The sequence below is a fragment of the Botryllus schlosseri genome, chromosome 3 (assembly GCF_051294905.1).
Source record: "Botryllus schlosseri isolate E-star chromosome 3, Bs_hap1, whole genome shotgun sequence".
Classification (NCBI taxonomy): domain Eukaryota; kingdom Metazoa; phylum Chordata; class Ascidiacea; order Stolidobranchia; family Styelidae; genus Botryllus; species Botryllus schlosseri.
This window is the reverse complement of record NC_137238.1, coordinates 11719096-11732879: the sequence shown is the minus strand read 5'-3', so window position 1 is coordinate 11732879 and position 13784 is coordinate 11719096. Positions and strand designations below refer to the sequence as shown.

The 13784-nt window shown below is 39.0% G+C and overlaps 1 long non-coding RNA gene across 1 annotated transcript; it reads right to left on the bottom strand.

The window, feature by feature from the left end:
• Positions 1–610: 610 nt before the first annotated feature.
• LOC145435777 (uncharacterized) lies at positions 611–6220 on the bottom strand. Its single transcript, XR_013914016.1, has 3 exons — positions 4188–6220; positions 3135–3295; positions 611–1044 (listed from the first exon to the last, which is right to left on the bottom strand). It is a non-coding gene; the product is annotated as an uncharacterized LOC145435777 (long non-coding RNA).
• Between the last annotated feature and the right edge of the window lie 7564 nt (positions 6221–13784).

The window sequence follows — 13784 nt, the reverse complement described above, 5'->3', positions numbered from 1 at the left end:
CTTCGCGCGCAGTGAATGTGGAGTATCCAGTATGATTTCATGAAAGTATCGGTGAATATAATTTAGGTAGCGGGTTGGCGTGGTTCCGTTCACACCGCATTGTCGCCCTTCACCATATCAAATATTTCATCACAGTATATATGGCTTATCATAACGTTTGAAACTGATGTTTCGCAATCTAGCATTTACTTATCATACCGTAATCTAGCTGTCCATGGTGTGTCCTAATCTGGAAAAGTGGACTCTGACTTTTTTTTAGTTTTATACCTGTTTTAGCCTACCAACCCAGCAAACACCCGATGTCCAGTTGACTTCCTGCGGAAAAGACGCAGGACGCCCAGTGTTACTTCCCTGGAGTGGATTTGTCGACTACTAGAAGCGTCCTAAACACTTCCTGAGTTGGTCTACTATGGACGTGAAGCGACTCCATATGGACTCATTGGATCTGCTGCGAACGTGACGGAACTCCCTATGGATGCGTCAGACCTACCGTGGACGTGACGTGACTCCCTATGGATATATCATCTACCACCTGTTCTATTCCTCAGGATTACCATATCAGGACTCCCCTCCTAACCTGGTGCAATTACATGGAATTCAACATCATATGAACTAACGAACTGTTTATATTGGGTTACTGTAAAACGACAATTGCAAAATACAAGTACAACATTAACTAATGAACTATTACTGGTAAACAAAGTTCAAGCTTACGTGAAAAATCGATCAGGAAATCACTACGAATAAATGTGTCAGTGGGATTTTGCATATAACAGCAAGTTCTAAGTCAATTTTATATTACCCTTACAAACATTTCAATTGAAGTGCATCATGAAATTAGAAATAAACGTGTCACATGACTTTGAAAAAGTACAACTGCTAATACAACTAAAACAGGGAAAAGCATGGAGCAATCATAAGTAAAATTTACATTGCATATTATAAAACGATGCGTCATTTGCACCGCATCATGTTAAGAGCGCGAGTGCGTATTCGCAATAAACTTGGTTGCAACAACAGTTTTCTTCTTGGTCTTTGTTTTGCCTGAAACATATACAACAATGTCAGCAAATCATTTGTAGAGCCACTCTGCTGACATAGCACATGAAATTTGCGTCAGAGCTGCTTCAATTTCTATTCCCTCATGCATTAATTGTGATCCGCTACTTTTACTTGTGCTGAGTGATAATTTATGACGATACTACAATGTCTACTCGAGTACGGGAGCTTCTGACGTTGTGATACAGAGTATGAAACCCGTCAATCAAATTATATTGTGGAAACACCTCAAGTACATACTTCAGTACTTTCCAGAACTTCTACTTTACTTGAAATAGTTTTGATAAGCCATGTATATCGCTGCTTGAGTGCTTGAATCCGAGTAGAAATACATTGCGTTACTCTTACTTGTACTAGACTACTGACGCTACAAATATTTCTAATTGAGTGCTGAACATGATTGCTTTCCTTATCTCTGTTTAAAAGCATACAACTACGACATTCCTCAAGTCTCCATATTTTGACCATGTCGACACTTGGAAGTAGTTTGATGTCTTGTAAATCGCTATTTATACTATTTAGTACGGTACTAACGATGAATACTTTGACCGCCTTTATTTGGAACTTATCACCTACTACAACTAGGGCAGCCACGAATCTGAATAGAGCAACGATAAGTCGAAACAGATGATCTTTTAGGGTACATAAATTGTATTCAACAAGAATTAGAATTCCGATTCTATGTACCACTGCGAGGCCTAAAAACATAGATTCGTCATATCGCAGAACACGGCACATGTAGGACGTAGCTACGCACGATCGTGTGAATGACAAATGTATTGTCTCAAAGTACCATAAAATAGGAATTATCTTAAATCTAAAAAATATTCTTCGATATGATGTAGAGCCGGTATTCATTTTCTTCGAATTCGCATACGAGATAGATATTTCAACTTTTCCTTGTTCATAATGTTGTCACATCATATAGAGCAGAGGCTTCAAATTTAAATGTGGTCGCAGGTCAATTTCCGGATTTTTGACGACGCAGCAAGATAGGGATATTCAATGTATAATTTCCATGTAGGCCTTATTTGACGGGAGCTTGCAGACAGGCATTCCACAAACATCTCGAGAATGTAATTTACTATTGTATTATTCACGTTTGACACGAAAAAAATCACAGTTTTGAATATTTCAATAAAATTATTTTTGTGCTGGGCATAATTTGTTAAAATAATGAGTTATAGAGATGATGCAATAGGATGCATCATGACATCATCAAACTCTGGGTTATACTATTTCAGTTGGTGGACCTTTGACGTGTCACAGTTGTATTTTAAAATCTACTGAAATTTGATCTGGTATCAGAGCATTTGAGCGGTGTAGCCTAATCCGGGTTTTGATATAGTCGTGATAAGTAGGCTGTTGCTACTGTCATTACCAAAGTCAAATTAATTCAGAATTAGATGTTGGCTTCGATTATTATTGGAACATATCAACAACTTTAGCCATAGTAATAGCAATGTTTCTTAGCCTTAGCGATCGCACACTTCATGCTACTCATAAGATTTCTAGCAGCCCAACATTTATTTTCAACACAATTTCTGATGGTACCTATATTAAAATCAGATAGTCAATTCACATAAAATTGCGCATAGCACGAGAACCACAGCATATAGGTCTAATTCCACGATGCATATCGTACCACAAAAGGGTCTACGGGCCCTGTTCAAGAACCCCTGGGATAGAATAGAGCACAAAATCTTCTTTTAGAACCTTTTACTTCATTTTGAAGTGAATTTTACAAGCCTGGTAAATGGCTAATTGTACAGCAGAAATTCAAGGCGTTGCAACTATTTAAACTCCGGTGCAAACAATATGTACTTTGACCACCAACTATGATTAAACGCTAAGAATGCCTACGCAACACCTCGACCAAATCTACTTTTTCAAACTTATTATTTGTATACTTTCCAGAAGTGCATTATCTACTTCCATTTCGAGTAGATCTAACGCAACTTTAAAGTTGTTACCTCTAGGTGTGTATAAATCCATAACATTACATCTACTTCAGTTCAAAAGATGATTACTTTCACAGCCTCTGGTTTCCATGAAGTGTATACAATGTTTTATACCTTTTGACTTTTTCCTGAGGATGACGCAGCACCGATTTTTCAGCAACGCTTGTTCCATGTGGCAGTAGTTCTTCCGAACGTTTTTGGTTCTAGTCATCAAGACATACTTTGTCCAGTGTTCTTGACGTTGTTGAACACTATCAATTGAAGACATTGCCGATCTAAATAATCAAATATATTATAATGTTTGTAGTGAAGCCATTTGTCAAGGAGCCAACCAAGCCAGGAATCTAGAATATCCTGTAAAAAAAAGACAATGAAGTTCAAGCTGGACCGTTCGCACATTCTACTCACTACAATGACTAATCAGTAGGGCTGAGCACATTGGTATGGTTACTCAAATCTCGAACGAGTATAAATTCTTATGATTCGAGCCAAGTATGTGACTATTTTCAAGACAGCCTACTGAAATTACACGCTCTGTGCCACTGTAACAATGCAGTTTATAATAAAATTATAGTTCCACCCAGCACGTTTTAGCAGCCCGATTGCGAACCACCGTCAATTGTATATTTCCGCATCATCGATGGCACTTTTTTCAGGGTAATAAATTGCTAATTAATGAAATATCATAAATCATCATATAATACACTACAAAAAAAATTAGACAAATTGGTCTCAAAATTAGACAAATTTGGTCTCAAATTTAAGAAATGAGGATGATTTGGTCTCATTTTACCACCCACTCACCATAAATGCTATTTTCGACTCAGACAACCATATATATATTGATCTGAATAGTACATGTGAGTAGTAAGTGGCATGTACCTTGATAACTATATCTAGTGAATATCTTGTAAACTCCTTAGTACAGTATCATCCCAACACTGCAAATTCTGGTCTCTCTCATGCTTCCCCTTCGCTCAGACCCTAACATTGAAATGGATGCCCCCAAAGCACCCCTACTATTTTCGATCAGTTCCGGTATTACTTTTAAGACAGAAAGTACTTGGTAAGACTAATTTGTCTTTAAGACTTTTTCTGCTAAAAAATCGATTTGAGACCAAACTTGTCTAATTTTTTTTTGTAGTGTAGTTCGTAACTTCAACTTACATAATTTAACATCTTGATCCATGAACAATGCACCACTGCGGCGCCTTCCTCTGAAGTTTAGAACTACATAACATTGCCTGTTCAATATCTAGTCTCCTGGTAGAAATGAAGTAACTTTGTATACACAAACACAGATATGTCCCATCCATATAGAGTAAGAATCCATTGATAATAAGGTTGTGTTTTCTTATCGACGGCAAGATGACCATGAGCAATCAGCCTTCCTTAGGGCCCATCCATAGCCTACTTTTTTGATACTGCTGCAATGTAGGCAATGTTTCCGTGTATATATACTAATATCGAAAGTTATAATCAAGCAATAAAAGTATGCACGGAGGCCGTGCCAACATTGCGGTAACATTGCCAACAACTCGTCTGCACCAGGCCATGAACATGTTAAGTTTATAATATTATATTATAGAGTTTATAATTGGTTTAGTGTTTGAGTATCCTTTGATTAGAGCGAGGTTAAAGATGGGCTAACAAACTATTATAATGTTGTTCCTAAAATACCCTAAATATAAACCAATATTGCCAAATATTCTTACATGTTCACTGAAAGCCTCAATTATTTTATTAACGCTATTATAGATGGTTATGGTTATATACTGTTGTGGACACAAGAATACGAAAATGGATGTTAATGTGATGCTACAATCCTCATGCATCCACAAATTCAGCAATCTCACATTCCATAAAGGAACATTCCACATTTCTATAAGCCTATACATAACATTTCAAAATTCAGTATATACCGATATGTTATAAAATACCGGTACATTACTTTATGCGGCATCTGGTTTGCTGATTGGGTCCTGCAGTCCTAGGAAATCCTTGTAAAACTTTTCACAGGATGCACATGAAATGGCAAGTTATTGCTTGTGAGACATTATGGAACAGAGCACAATAAATCAGACTTCTATGATCAATACATTATCATATAGTATCAAATGTAGCCTACTACAAGAATTATCGGCTTGCATGAGTTACCGATTAGCAGCGGGTCGATCAATTCCGTCTGTAGGTGATATTACAGCCGTGCCACTATAATCATATAATCGAATTCATTATATCGCATCAGCAGTTCATGATGATCGACACTATTGCTGTTTATTAAATATAGCACTCAAATACCAAGCTCCTTGCCCTTCCGGTACTCATGATAGAGACATCTCACAGTCCACGCTGTTAACGTTTCCAATTTTGAACTAAACCATTACTGTGATAATTTGTCCCTCCGCCATTGCTACATACGGTGATCAAATTGAATTACACGCGCGGCGCATGCGCGATGCTCGCCAAATAGAAGAAGGCAGGCTTCTCGTTTTATGGTTGGATGAATCTGAAGCAACAGGCGTGTTCGACTCCATTATCGAAATAGCCGAGAGGATTGCTTACTGCGTTGTTTCGTGATTGGAATAGTCATCACAATCCCATCATGACGATTATCAAGTTCTGATATCGGAATATTTCACATGCATTACGAGTATTTGCCCCTGATGTGGGCATTTTCGACCCAGTAATGTCACAATAAAATAAGCCACTGTGTCTCTGTATCGCACATTATATCGAGCCTCTTTAGCACTGTGCGACCGCAATGATCGACAGCCGGGCTTGTGAAGTTCCACGCGATGAGAAAGTCACACCATATCAACATTCACGGCTTCACTCCACTAGATTTCACTTGTATCATGACTGTATACAACTCAACTTATTCAGCATTCACTGCAGAATAATGCACATTTGAGTTCATAGAAACGATTTCCCAGTAAGGACATCCAAATCAACTCCTGTGTTGGTGGCATCCAGGCATCACACTATTATGACATCCACTGGAATGGTCATTGGTGACTGGCATAGGAGCACTCTTAAAGTTACTTCCTCTGGGGGTCTCTTGGAGTTACATAATTGGACGTCAATTTGTGACCTACGGAGCAAGTCCTCAGTCACTAAAAGTAGGACGTGGGACGACTGGGCACAATTGTGGACGTACCCGTAAGTCCGTGGGAGATCGGGTGTTTGCTGGGAACCTTCGAAACTTTCTGGACTAAAGATATTAAATACATGTTCCGTTTTTAGATTTATATTACACTTTCAATTCCCAGTACCCTATATTTTCATTTATAATTAATATCAGTTCTTTTGTCTGGATAACGTACATCTTGAAGTGTAAAAACAAGTGTAGTAATGCTTTCAATTTCCAGAAATAAAGCTACACAATATAGCATTTTTACGGTCAACCATATTTTTTTATTAACGTTTACTAATCGAAGAAAGGGTTTACACCGCATCCAACACAACATCTCCGTATTGCTCTTCGACTAAACTACAGACCTTATAATATGGGGGAGTGTGCAATACCATGATATTTTTAACAACGTGCTGTTTGAGTAAACAGAGGATTAGTATCGCATTTCCATATCAATATACTATCATTATCATCCCATGATGTGGACGAATGCTTATGCTATCGAAAATTGGATACCTGCTGGTATGCATCAATATGAATCAAGCTCGTCACCTATCGCATAGCTCAATTTGCACCTTTTTATAATCCATGTGAACGAATTAGGATCGTTTTCAAAACTACTTACTTACTTGAGTACTGTTCTAGTCAGTCAATTCTACTTCTACTTCAAGTAGTTTTAGGTTGTTCATGGAAGAAGTACTTCTACTCGTACTTGAGTAGATTTTTTTCGTCGCTACTTCTACTTCTACTTGAGTAGCTTTCTTGACTACTTTGACCACCTTTGATACCAGGTTCGCATTGCTTTTTCCTTTTATTTTAAAAATGAACTAAAATATTCAGAAATAAGCCGCCGATAGCATCCGCTTAATTGTCATTCTTCTAATAGTCACTGGTATTTAATTTTCGTCTCTGCGACCACAGAGAATGGGCAAACGACCCCGTGGGGGTCGCGACCCCGAGTTTGGGAAACCCTGATTTAATGGTTATGCTAATGATTAGGGCTGGGCAATATCGAATATCTGAGTGAATCGATTCTGAATGAAGTATTAGGCTTCAAGTCGTGTCTTCCCGCATCCCTCATTATGGCACCATAACAGCATTAAAGATATAGAAACCTCAAATATGCAGGCTGCCTTTTATGGTAATACAAGGAATATAATGACCGTTCCGCAGCACATTCGACATAGTTGCCTATTTTTGTTGCACTTTATGACAATGCTGCGAGTTGATCACGACTTCACATAAATCTCATTTCCACTGCAGGGCGTAGCTTTATAACAGGCTATTTTATGCTTCGCGTGCCGCGATTTGACCAATGAGGTTTAAAGGATTCCACAGCGGAAAATCCTATGGAAACTTTATCTTTCGTCGATAAATTAACTCTTAGTGGCAGGGAGCGTATCAGGGATATCCCTGGGAGCGTATAATTTAAGGACTCGAAAAAATCACTTCTCTACTTAACTGGAATCAGTAGAACTCAAATCATTGTGCTAAGCCTTACAATATCATGTAAATTAAAAATCTTCAGCACCTACTAGTATGCTAGAGATCATGAAGAAAATGGTTCATCACCTAGTAAACTGGATCCTAGGTGCAAAACTGTGGCACCGGTAGCCTATCATACACACAACTCAAGAGTGCAATAGTAAAATGAGTTGGTTACCTGATATTTCCAAATTGATGGGCTCATCTGCCATGCTTAGTTCTTTATTCGCCGACAAGATCCCGGGGCCGTTTCTTGACAGGGACGTTGTGAAGCATCGCATGTTGGATGTACGTAAAATCCTTTTCAACATCATCATCAGGATTTTGTCAGAGCATCACCTTCCAAGACTTATTGATAAGTCAGTCGCAACACAGATAACAAGGCCACCATCCAGGCACTCATCAAGTTCATTTAGATGACATGTAGGCCTATGTTAGTCTACATTCCTGTGCAATTAAGCAAAGTCAAATCTGTTCTGGATTAATTTTGGCTACTTTGAAGCAGGGCTTTGGAGCTGGAGCCGGAGCCCGGAGCCCCGGAGCCGTGCATTTTTGCCGGAGCTGGAGCTGGAGCCGGAGCCAGTTATTTGAGGGGTAGCTCCGGCTCCGACGTATTTCATAAGATGCTATTATATATGCAACAACCATATCTGCTGAGCTCACATAATTCAACAGCAGGCCCTCGCAAAATTAAGAATCTTTTCGTCTTTGGCGCTACCTTTTCCGACTAACCATGTTCCTGGGGATTTAACAGCAGATCAGTCGTATGTTCAATGTTCGATTTTCATACATTAGTGCCGAACGTCGGTATGCGAAATATGCCTGTGAATATTGTGGGTATTCGGCATACCCGCATTTTCATCATCAGCACAACCTTGTTGGCTAATTGCATACGGTTCGAAAATAATGATCACTACGTATTACGCGAAATGGGAGAGACGATAGAAACGTGATTTCGTTGCACATGTCGATATGACGTGCAAGAGTCGAGAAATTCCATCTCATCGTTGCTATGAATCGGATGAGAAAAAAACTCGTTCTTTCGTGATAGTTCTTTAATCGGGCTGCGAAATTGAACTGTGTTATTGAGTATGCAATTATGCATGCTAATTGGAATTCATTACTGCGCATCATCGTCCTTCACTCCAGTGAGGATTTTCGAGGGTAAATAGGGGATGGCAGAAGAGTGGCCCAAAACCCCATATGGTATTTTATGTTGGAGACAAATTACTGATTTGATACGCGATTTCCAATTTGTAATCATCTGTTTCGTAAACTTGTAAATGTGCTATGTGCAATATGTGCATACTGCATAGTTTATTTCGTTATGGGCATGGCGCAATGTGCATGGCACAGTGTTTTATTCGATTATTCGATTCGTTTCAACGGGAGAATATTATATTCTGATAAACTTGATCGACACAGGATGGACTGGTAACGAGTGCACCAATATTGAACGTCACACCAGCATTGGCCATTTGGTACAAATCGAATTTCTATTGATCACGTCGTTATATCCGCCCTTATTGCTCTTACTACAGTTACAGTTGAATAATAATCGCACATTTAAAGATTGAATTAAGCTGTATGGCTGTTAACAAGTAGTGCCAGTGTTAAAACGCCGCATCATAATTTCAATGCTGTACACTAGGGTTGTCCCAATGATATATATCAGAGATGAGCGGATTTGGAATTTCTATGTCCTAATCCAATCCAAATCCGAACCTGCAAATCCATATCCAAATCCTAATCCATAACTTTTTCATAGTCAAGTCCATGTCCAATCCTAATCCGATTCTAACTGGAAATTTAGAAAAAATGCTAATTTATGCAAGGCAGGAATTGGAAAATTTTCTTTCAAAACCAACGATTCCCTTGATTCAAGATAACTTACTAACAATAAGTACATTAATAACTGATCTGAATAAAGGTTGTCGCCATTCGCCACACGACATATCGATCTCCCAGAAAATAGGTAAGTCCAATCCAAATCCTAATACGTTCAGAAAAAAATCTTTAATCCTAATCCAATCCAAATCCGCCAAAATTTCACAAATCCTTTTTTTTTCAAATCCTAATCCTAATCCATGCTCATCTCTGATATATAAACAATGATTGGAAACTACCATGAGCTCTGCGTTTCAGCGTGTAGCAGGTCACGCTTCATCGCATACACAGTTGTGCTGTAAACAAAAGCTTCCTCATCAATACTTCTTCATGGAACTAGCAATGATATATGATACATTGGGTGTATTTATCAGTGAAATACAACGTTAACGTGTTGAATAGTTTTAGAAACGCATTTCTTACTCGCGGCTGGGATTTTTTTCTGATTAAGCTAGCGGACTACTGCCATATAAACGCGGTCAAGTTAGGTTGAATTTCGCGCGTCATGCACGTATTGCAAATCCAATTCACACATTGACGACTCACGGTTATACGCAATCACAACGCAGTAGCCTTGTGACGGCCAACCCGGCGTACATTCACACAGCCGCGGACGTTCAACCACTGTTGCAAGTGAGTGGAGGTAGTTTTTAGAGAAGTAATTCTAGTTTTTCTGAGTACTCGGGTAATTGCTGTGCTTCCATACCACTCACCAAACAACAGCATCACAACTTGGTTTTTGCCAGGGTTATCTAGATATCCCTGGGTTTTGAATGTATTTGAAAATAGCACCCACATATTCATTGGATGGTCATTTTGTGGTAGTCATAAAAGCTTCACCCTCCAATTTCAAAAGTGACTATTTCCAACTAACTTCGTACGTCACAGATTTCTATTTTCGCTACTTCTATTTGAACCTGAGTAAATCATTGCAGCAATACTTCAGTAGCAACGCTGTATACATCAATCTTCTCTGACAAAACGTCGCCTATCCATGATCATTCCACAAAATCCAGGTCGACTTTTCAGGATCCCATCATGTTATGCAAAGAAATGAGGAATGATAAAACAAGATACATATACTTCACAGATGTAACATTTACGAATGCAGTATTGAATTTTCAAATCCCTAATTCATGCGTTTATAAACGAAATGATGCATGCATTTGAAAAACAAACATTAATATGCAACGGTACAGAAATAGATCGATGCAAAAGTAACAATGTGGACAACAAAAACAGTTTATGTGTGATTTTTTAAGCAATAACAGTGCTAGAAATCAATTTTTGTCATCTTCAACTTGTGAAAATTTCCTTCAAAAATGCAATAGTACACTCGCTTTCGTTTGCTCAAAAGTGGCCAATTACGACCTGAATGATGCCTTATCTACTCGTGATGAAATCTCCTGCCTCTTTTAGATGTTAGCTTGCTCTTGCCCGAATCATTGGTAGGAAGGGGAACATTTTCTGTAACTGTATATGATATCAAGGTTAAAAGAGCCAGGAGGAGATAACGATGAATTGAATACTAAAACCTTCAATAAATGTCAGTATTTCCACATACGTTGGGGGAGGAACTGTAAGCATTTCTCCTGAGCCTACATATGACATTCCTTTAGTGCGTGATAACACCAGCATATTTTGAACTATAATTGTCACAGATGTGATTCCCTGGCAAACACAGATTATTCCAGCAATAGTGGTTTTCCCGCATCAATCGATCCGAAGGCAGTTCCAGACTGGGAACGAAATTTCACATTTTTCAATATCCTTCAACTTCTTGCAGTATGCAGCCCGTTCTTACTTGCTCCCAGTTGAAGGTGGTGTCTGCGTGTTTCATACGAGCACTCTTTTCTGGTAAATTCAAGGTTGGAATTGTTCAATATACGCCCAGTCAACAAATACATTATAAGACATTAGATACGAAACTCGTTTTGTCAGTTTTGCCAGTCAACCATACCATTGGATCAAAATAAATAGTCATTATGGTAACAAGTAACTTCTCAACTAACACGTGTGTGTACAATGTACACATTTAGACAAATCTTGCCGGCTTTCCTGCGAGCTTCTTTCAGGCCCAATATCGTTAATAACAATAATCTACACACAAGAAGTCATGGATACGCAGTATTCCAAACTTTTTCCGAATTTTGAACAACCTTAGTGTACATGTAAAATCTGTGCAAATATATTCCAGTGAAAGATTTTTACAGAGGGGTGTTATATTGCTTGAAAAATAACTTACATCAAACGGAACATCATGCTGACTACCGGACACCAGTATTATTGCTGCATTATTTCACTCATGCACTTTGTTCTTCGAAATGCCAATTTTCCTTTTCAATGATGATTTAAGAGAAGCGAAGAGGTTCCATTCCCCTGACCCGGGAAAGAGTTATAAAGTAGCCTGGTTGCTTTCTATTAGAATGGGTCTCATCGACTTCTAAGGTTGGCCACCCACCAGCAATAAGATCACTCATATAAGTATCTGAATCAGTCATAATTTTTCAAGCTTTTTCCGCTCATATACAAATGCAAAAACATTAACAGCTAGTCAGTACCTGAACATTGCGCATTGGCGGAAGTTTGATTAGACCCTAATATGTAGTACTGTCTCACTATGCTCGCAAAACTTGTTTACAATCAACCAACAAACGAGAAAACAGTGAAATATCTGCCAGCAAAGGAGATAGTAGCACTCAACCACAGTCAACATTACTCAATGAAGTGTATGCAGTCAACCTTATCCGCGCACACGCTGATTTCGGCGGGAGTAAACCTTACTGCGTTAGGGGGCGTGGCAGTTTCCAATCATTGTATATATATCATTGGGTTGTCCAAAATTTGGAAAATCTCAAAAAGTCTCCGTGATTGTGTCTCATTCTATAGATTATTGATGAAAAACAACAATTAGCCTGAAAGAAGCTTACAGGAAAGCCGTTAAGATTTCGGTCAAAGCGTTTGAAAGTAGCTGCTCAAGAATGGGCGTGCCACTGACCATAGAACGGCGAGAAGACTAGTAATCAAATAACCACGGCTCTTGATTGGTCAGGTCTTCAAGAAGTCTGCTACCGGCGGGGATTCTGAGTGCGCACTGTTACAAGTTTGACAGGTGATGATTTAAGATTAATTCAGGACATGTTGAGGTACGAAATACATGATGATCAAACAACACCTGCTTCACAGAAGCTTTTACAGCATGACTGCTTCATTGTGAAGGAAACGGCTGAAGCCTACATGTTGTGTTTTCATCGAGAGAGAGCAAAGGCGCTTATGCAAGTGTTGAGCGAATTCACCGTTTCAGTACGGATCCACCATCAGTGAATACAAATATATAAAGCTTAACAATGACACTATACTTTGTGTGATCTTATTGGATCCAAGTTATAGTATATAGTGAAGTATTGAAGGTTCTAGGGATCGACTGAATCGGCCGGTTATGCTTGGCAGTCATACTTACAGCAAATTGAATTCACTTATAAGAGTTGTCAAAGTCCTTAATGATGCTGCATAAAAGCGGTTAAGGTAAGCACAGGTTATGCTGGATATGATATCCAAACTATGCTGGATACTATATGCAGCGTAGTCTGTGCTTTTCTTTACACCTCTTTTCTGCGTGATCAATAAGGACTTTGACATACCATATCCAGCACAGCCTGTGCGAGTGTGCCTACATTACCACCTCTTTTCTGCGTTATCATTAAGGACTTTAACAACGCCTACAAGTGCATTCAATGTGTTGTAAGCATCTGATAAGGGCCAAGCATAACCGGCTGATTCCGCCGATCCCTAGAGCATTCAAAACGTCACCTATATACTACAGCTTCAGCCCAATAAGATCACACAACGTATAGTGTCATTGTTAAGCTTTATATATTTGTATTCACTGATGGTGGATCCGTACTGAAACGGTGAATTCGCTCAACACTTGCATAAGCGCCTTTGCTTTCTCTCGATGAAAACACGACATGTAGGCTTCAGCCGTTTCCTTCACAATGAAGCAGTCATGCTGTAAAAGCTTCTGTGAAGCAGGTGTTGTTCGTTTATTATGTATTTCGTACCTCAACATGTCCTGGATTAATATTAAATCATCACCTGCCAAACTACTAACAATGCGCACTCAGAATCCCCGCCGGTAGCAGACTTCGTGAACACCTGATCAGCAACCTGCTGCTGCCGTGGTCATTGAAGCATAGCTGATTAGCCAATCAAGAGCCGTGGTTATTTGATTACTAGTCTTCTAGCCGTTCTATGGT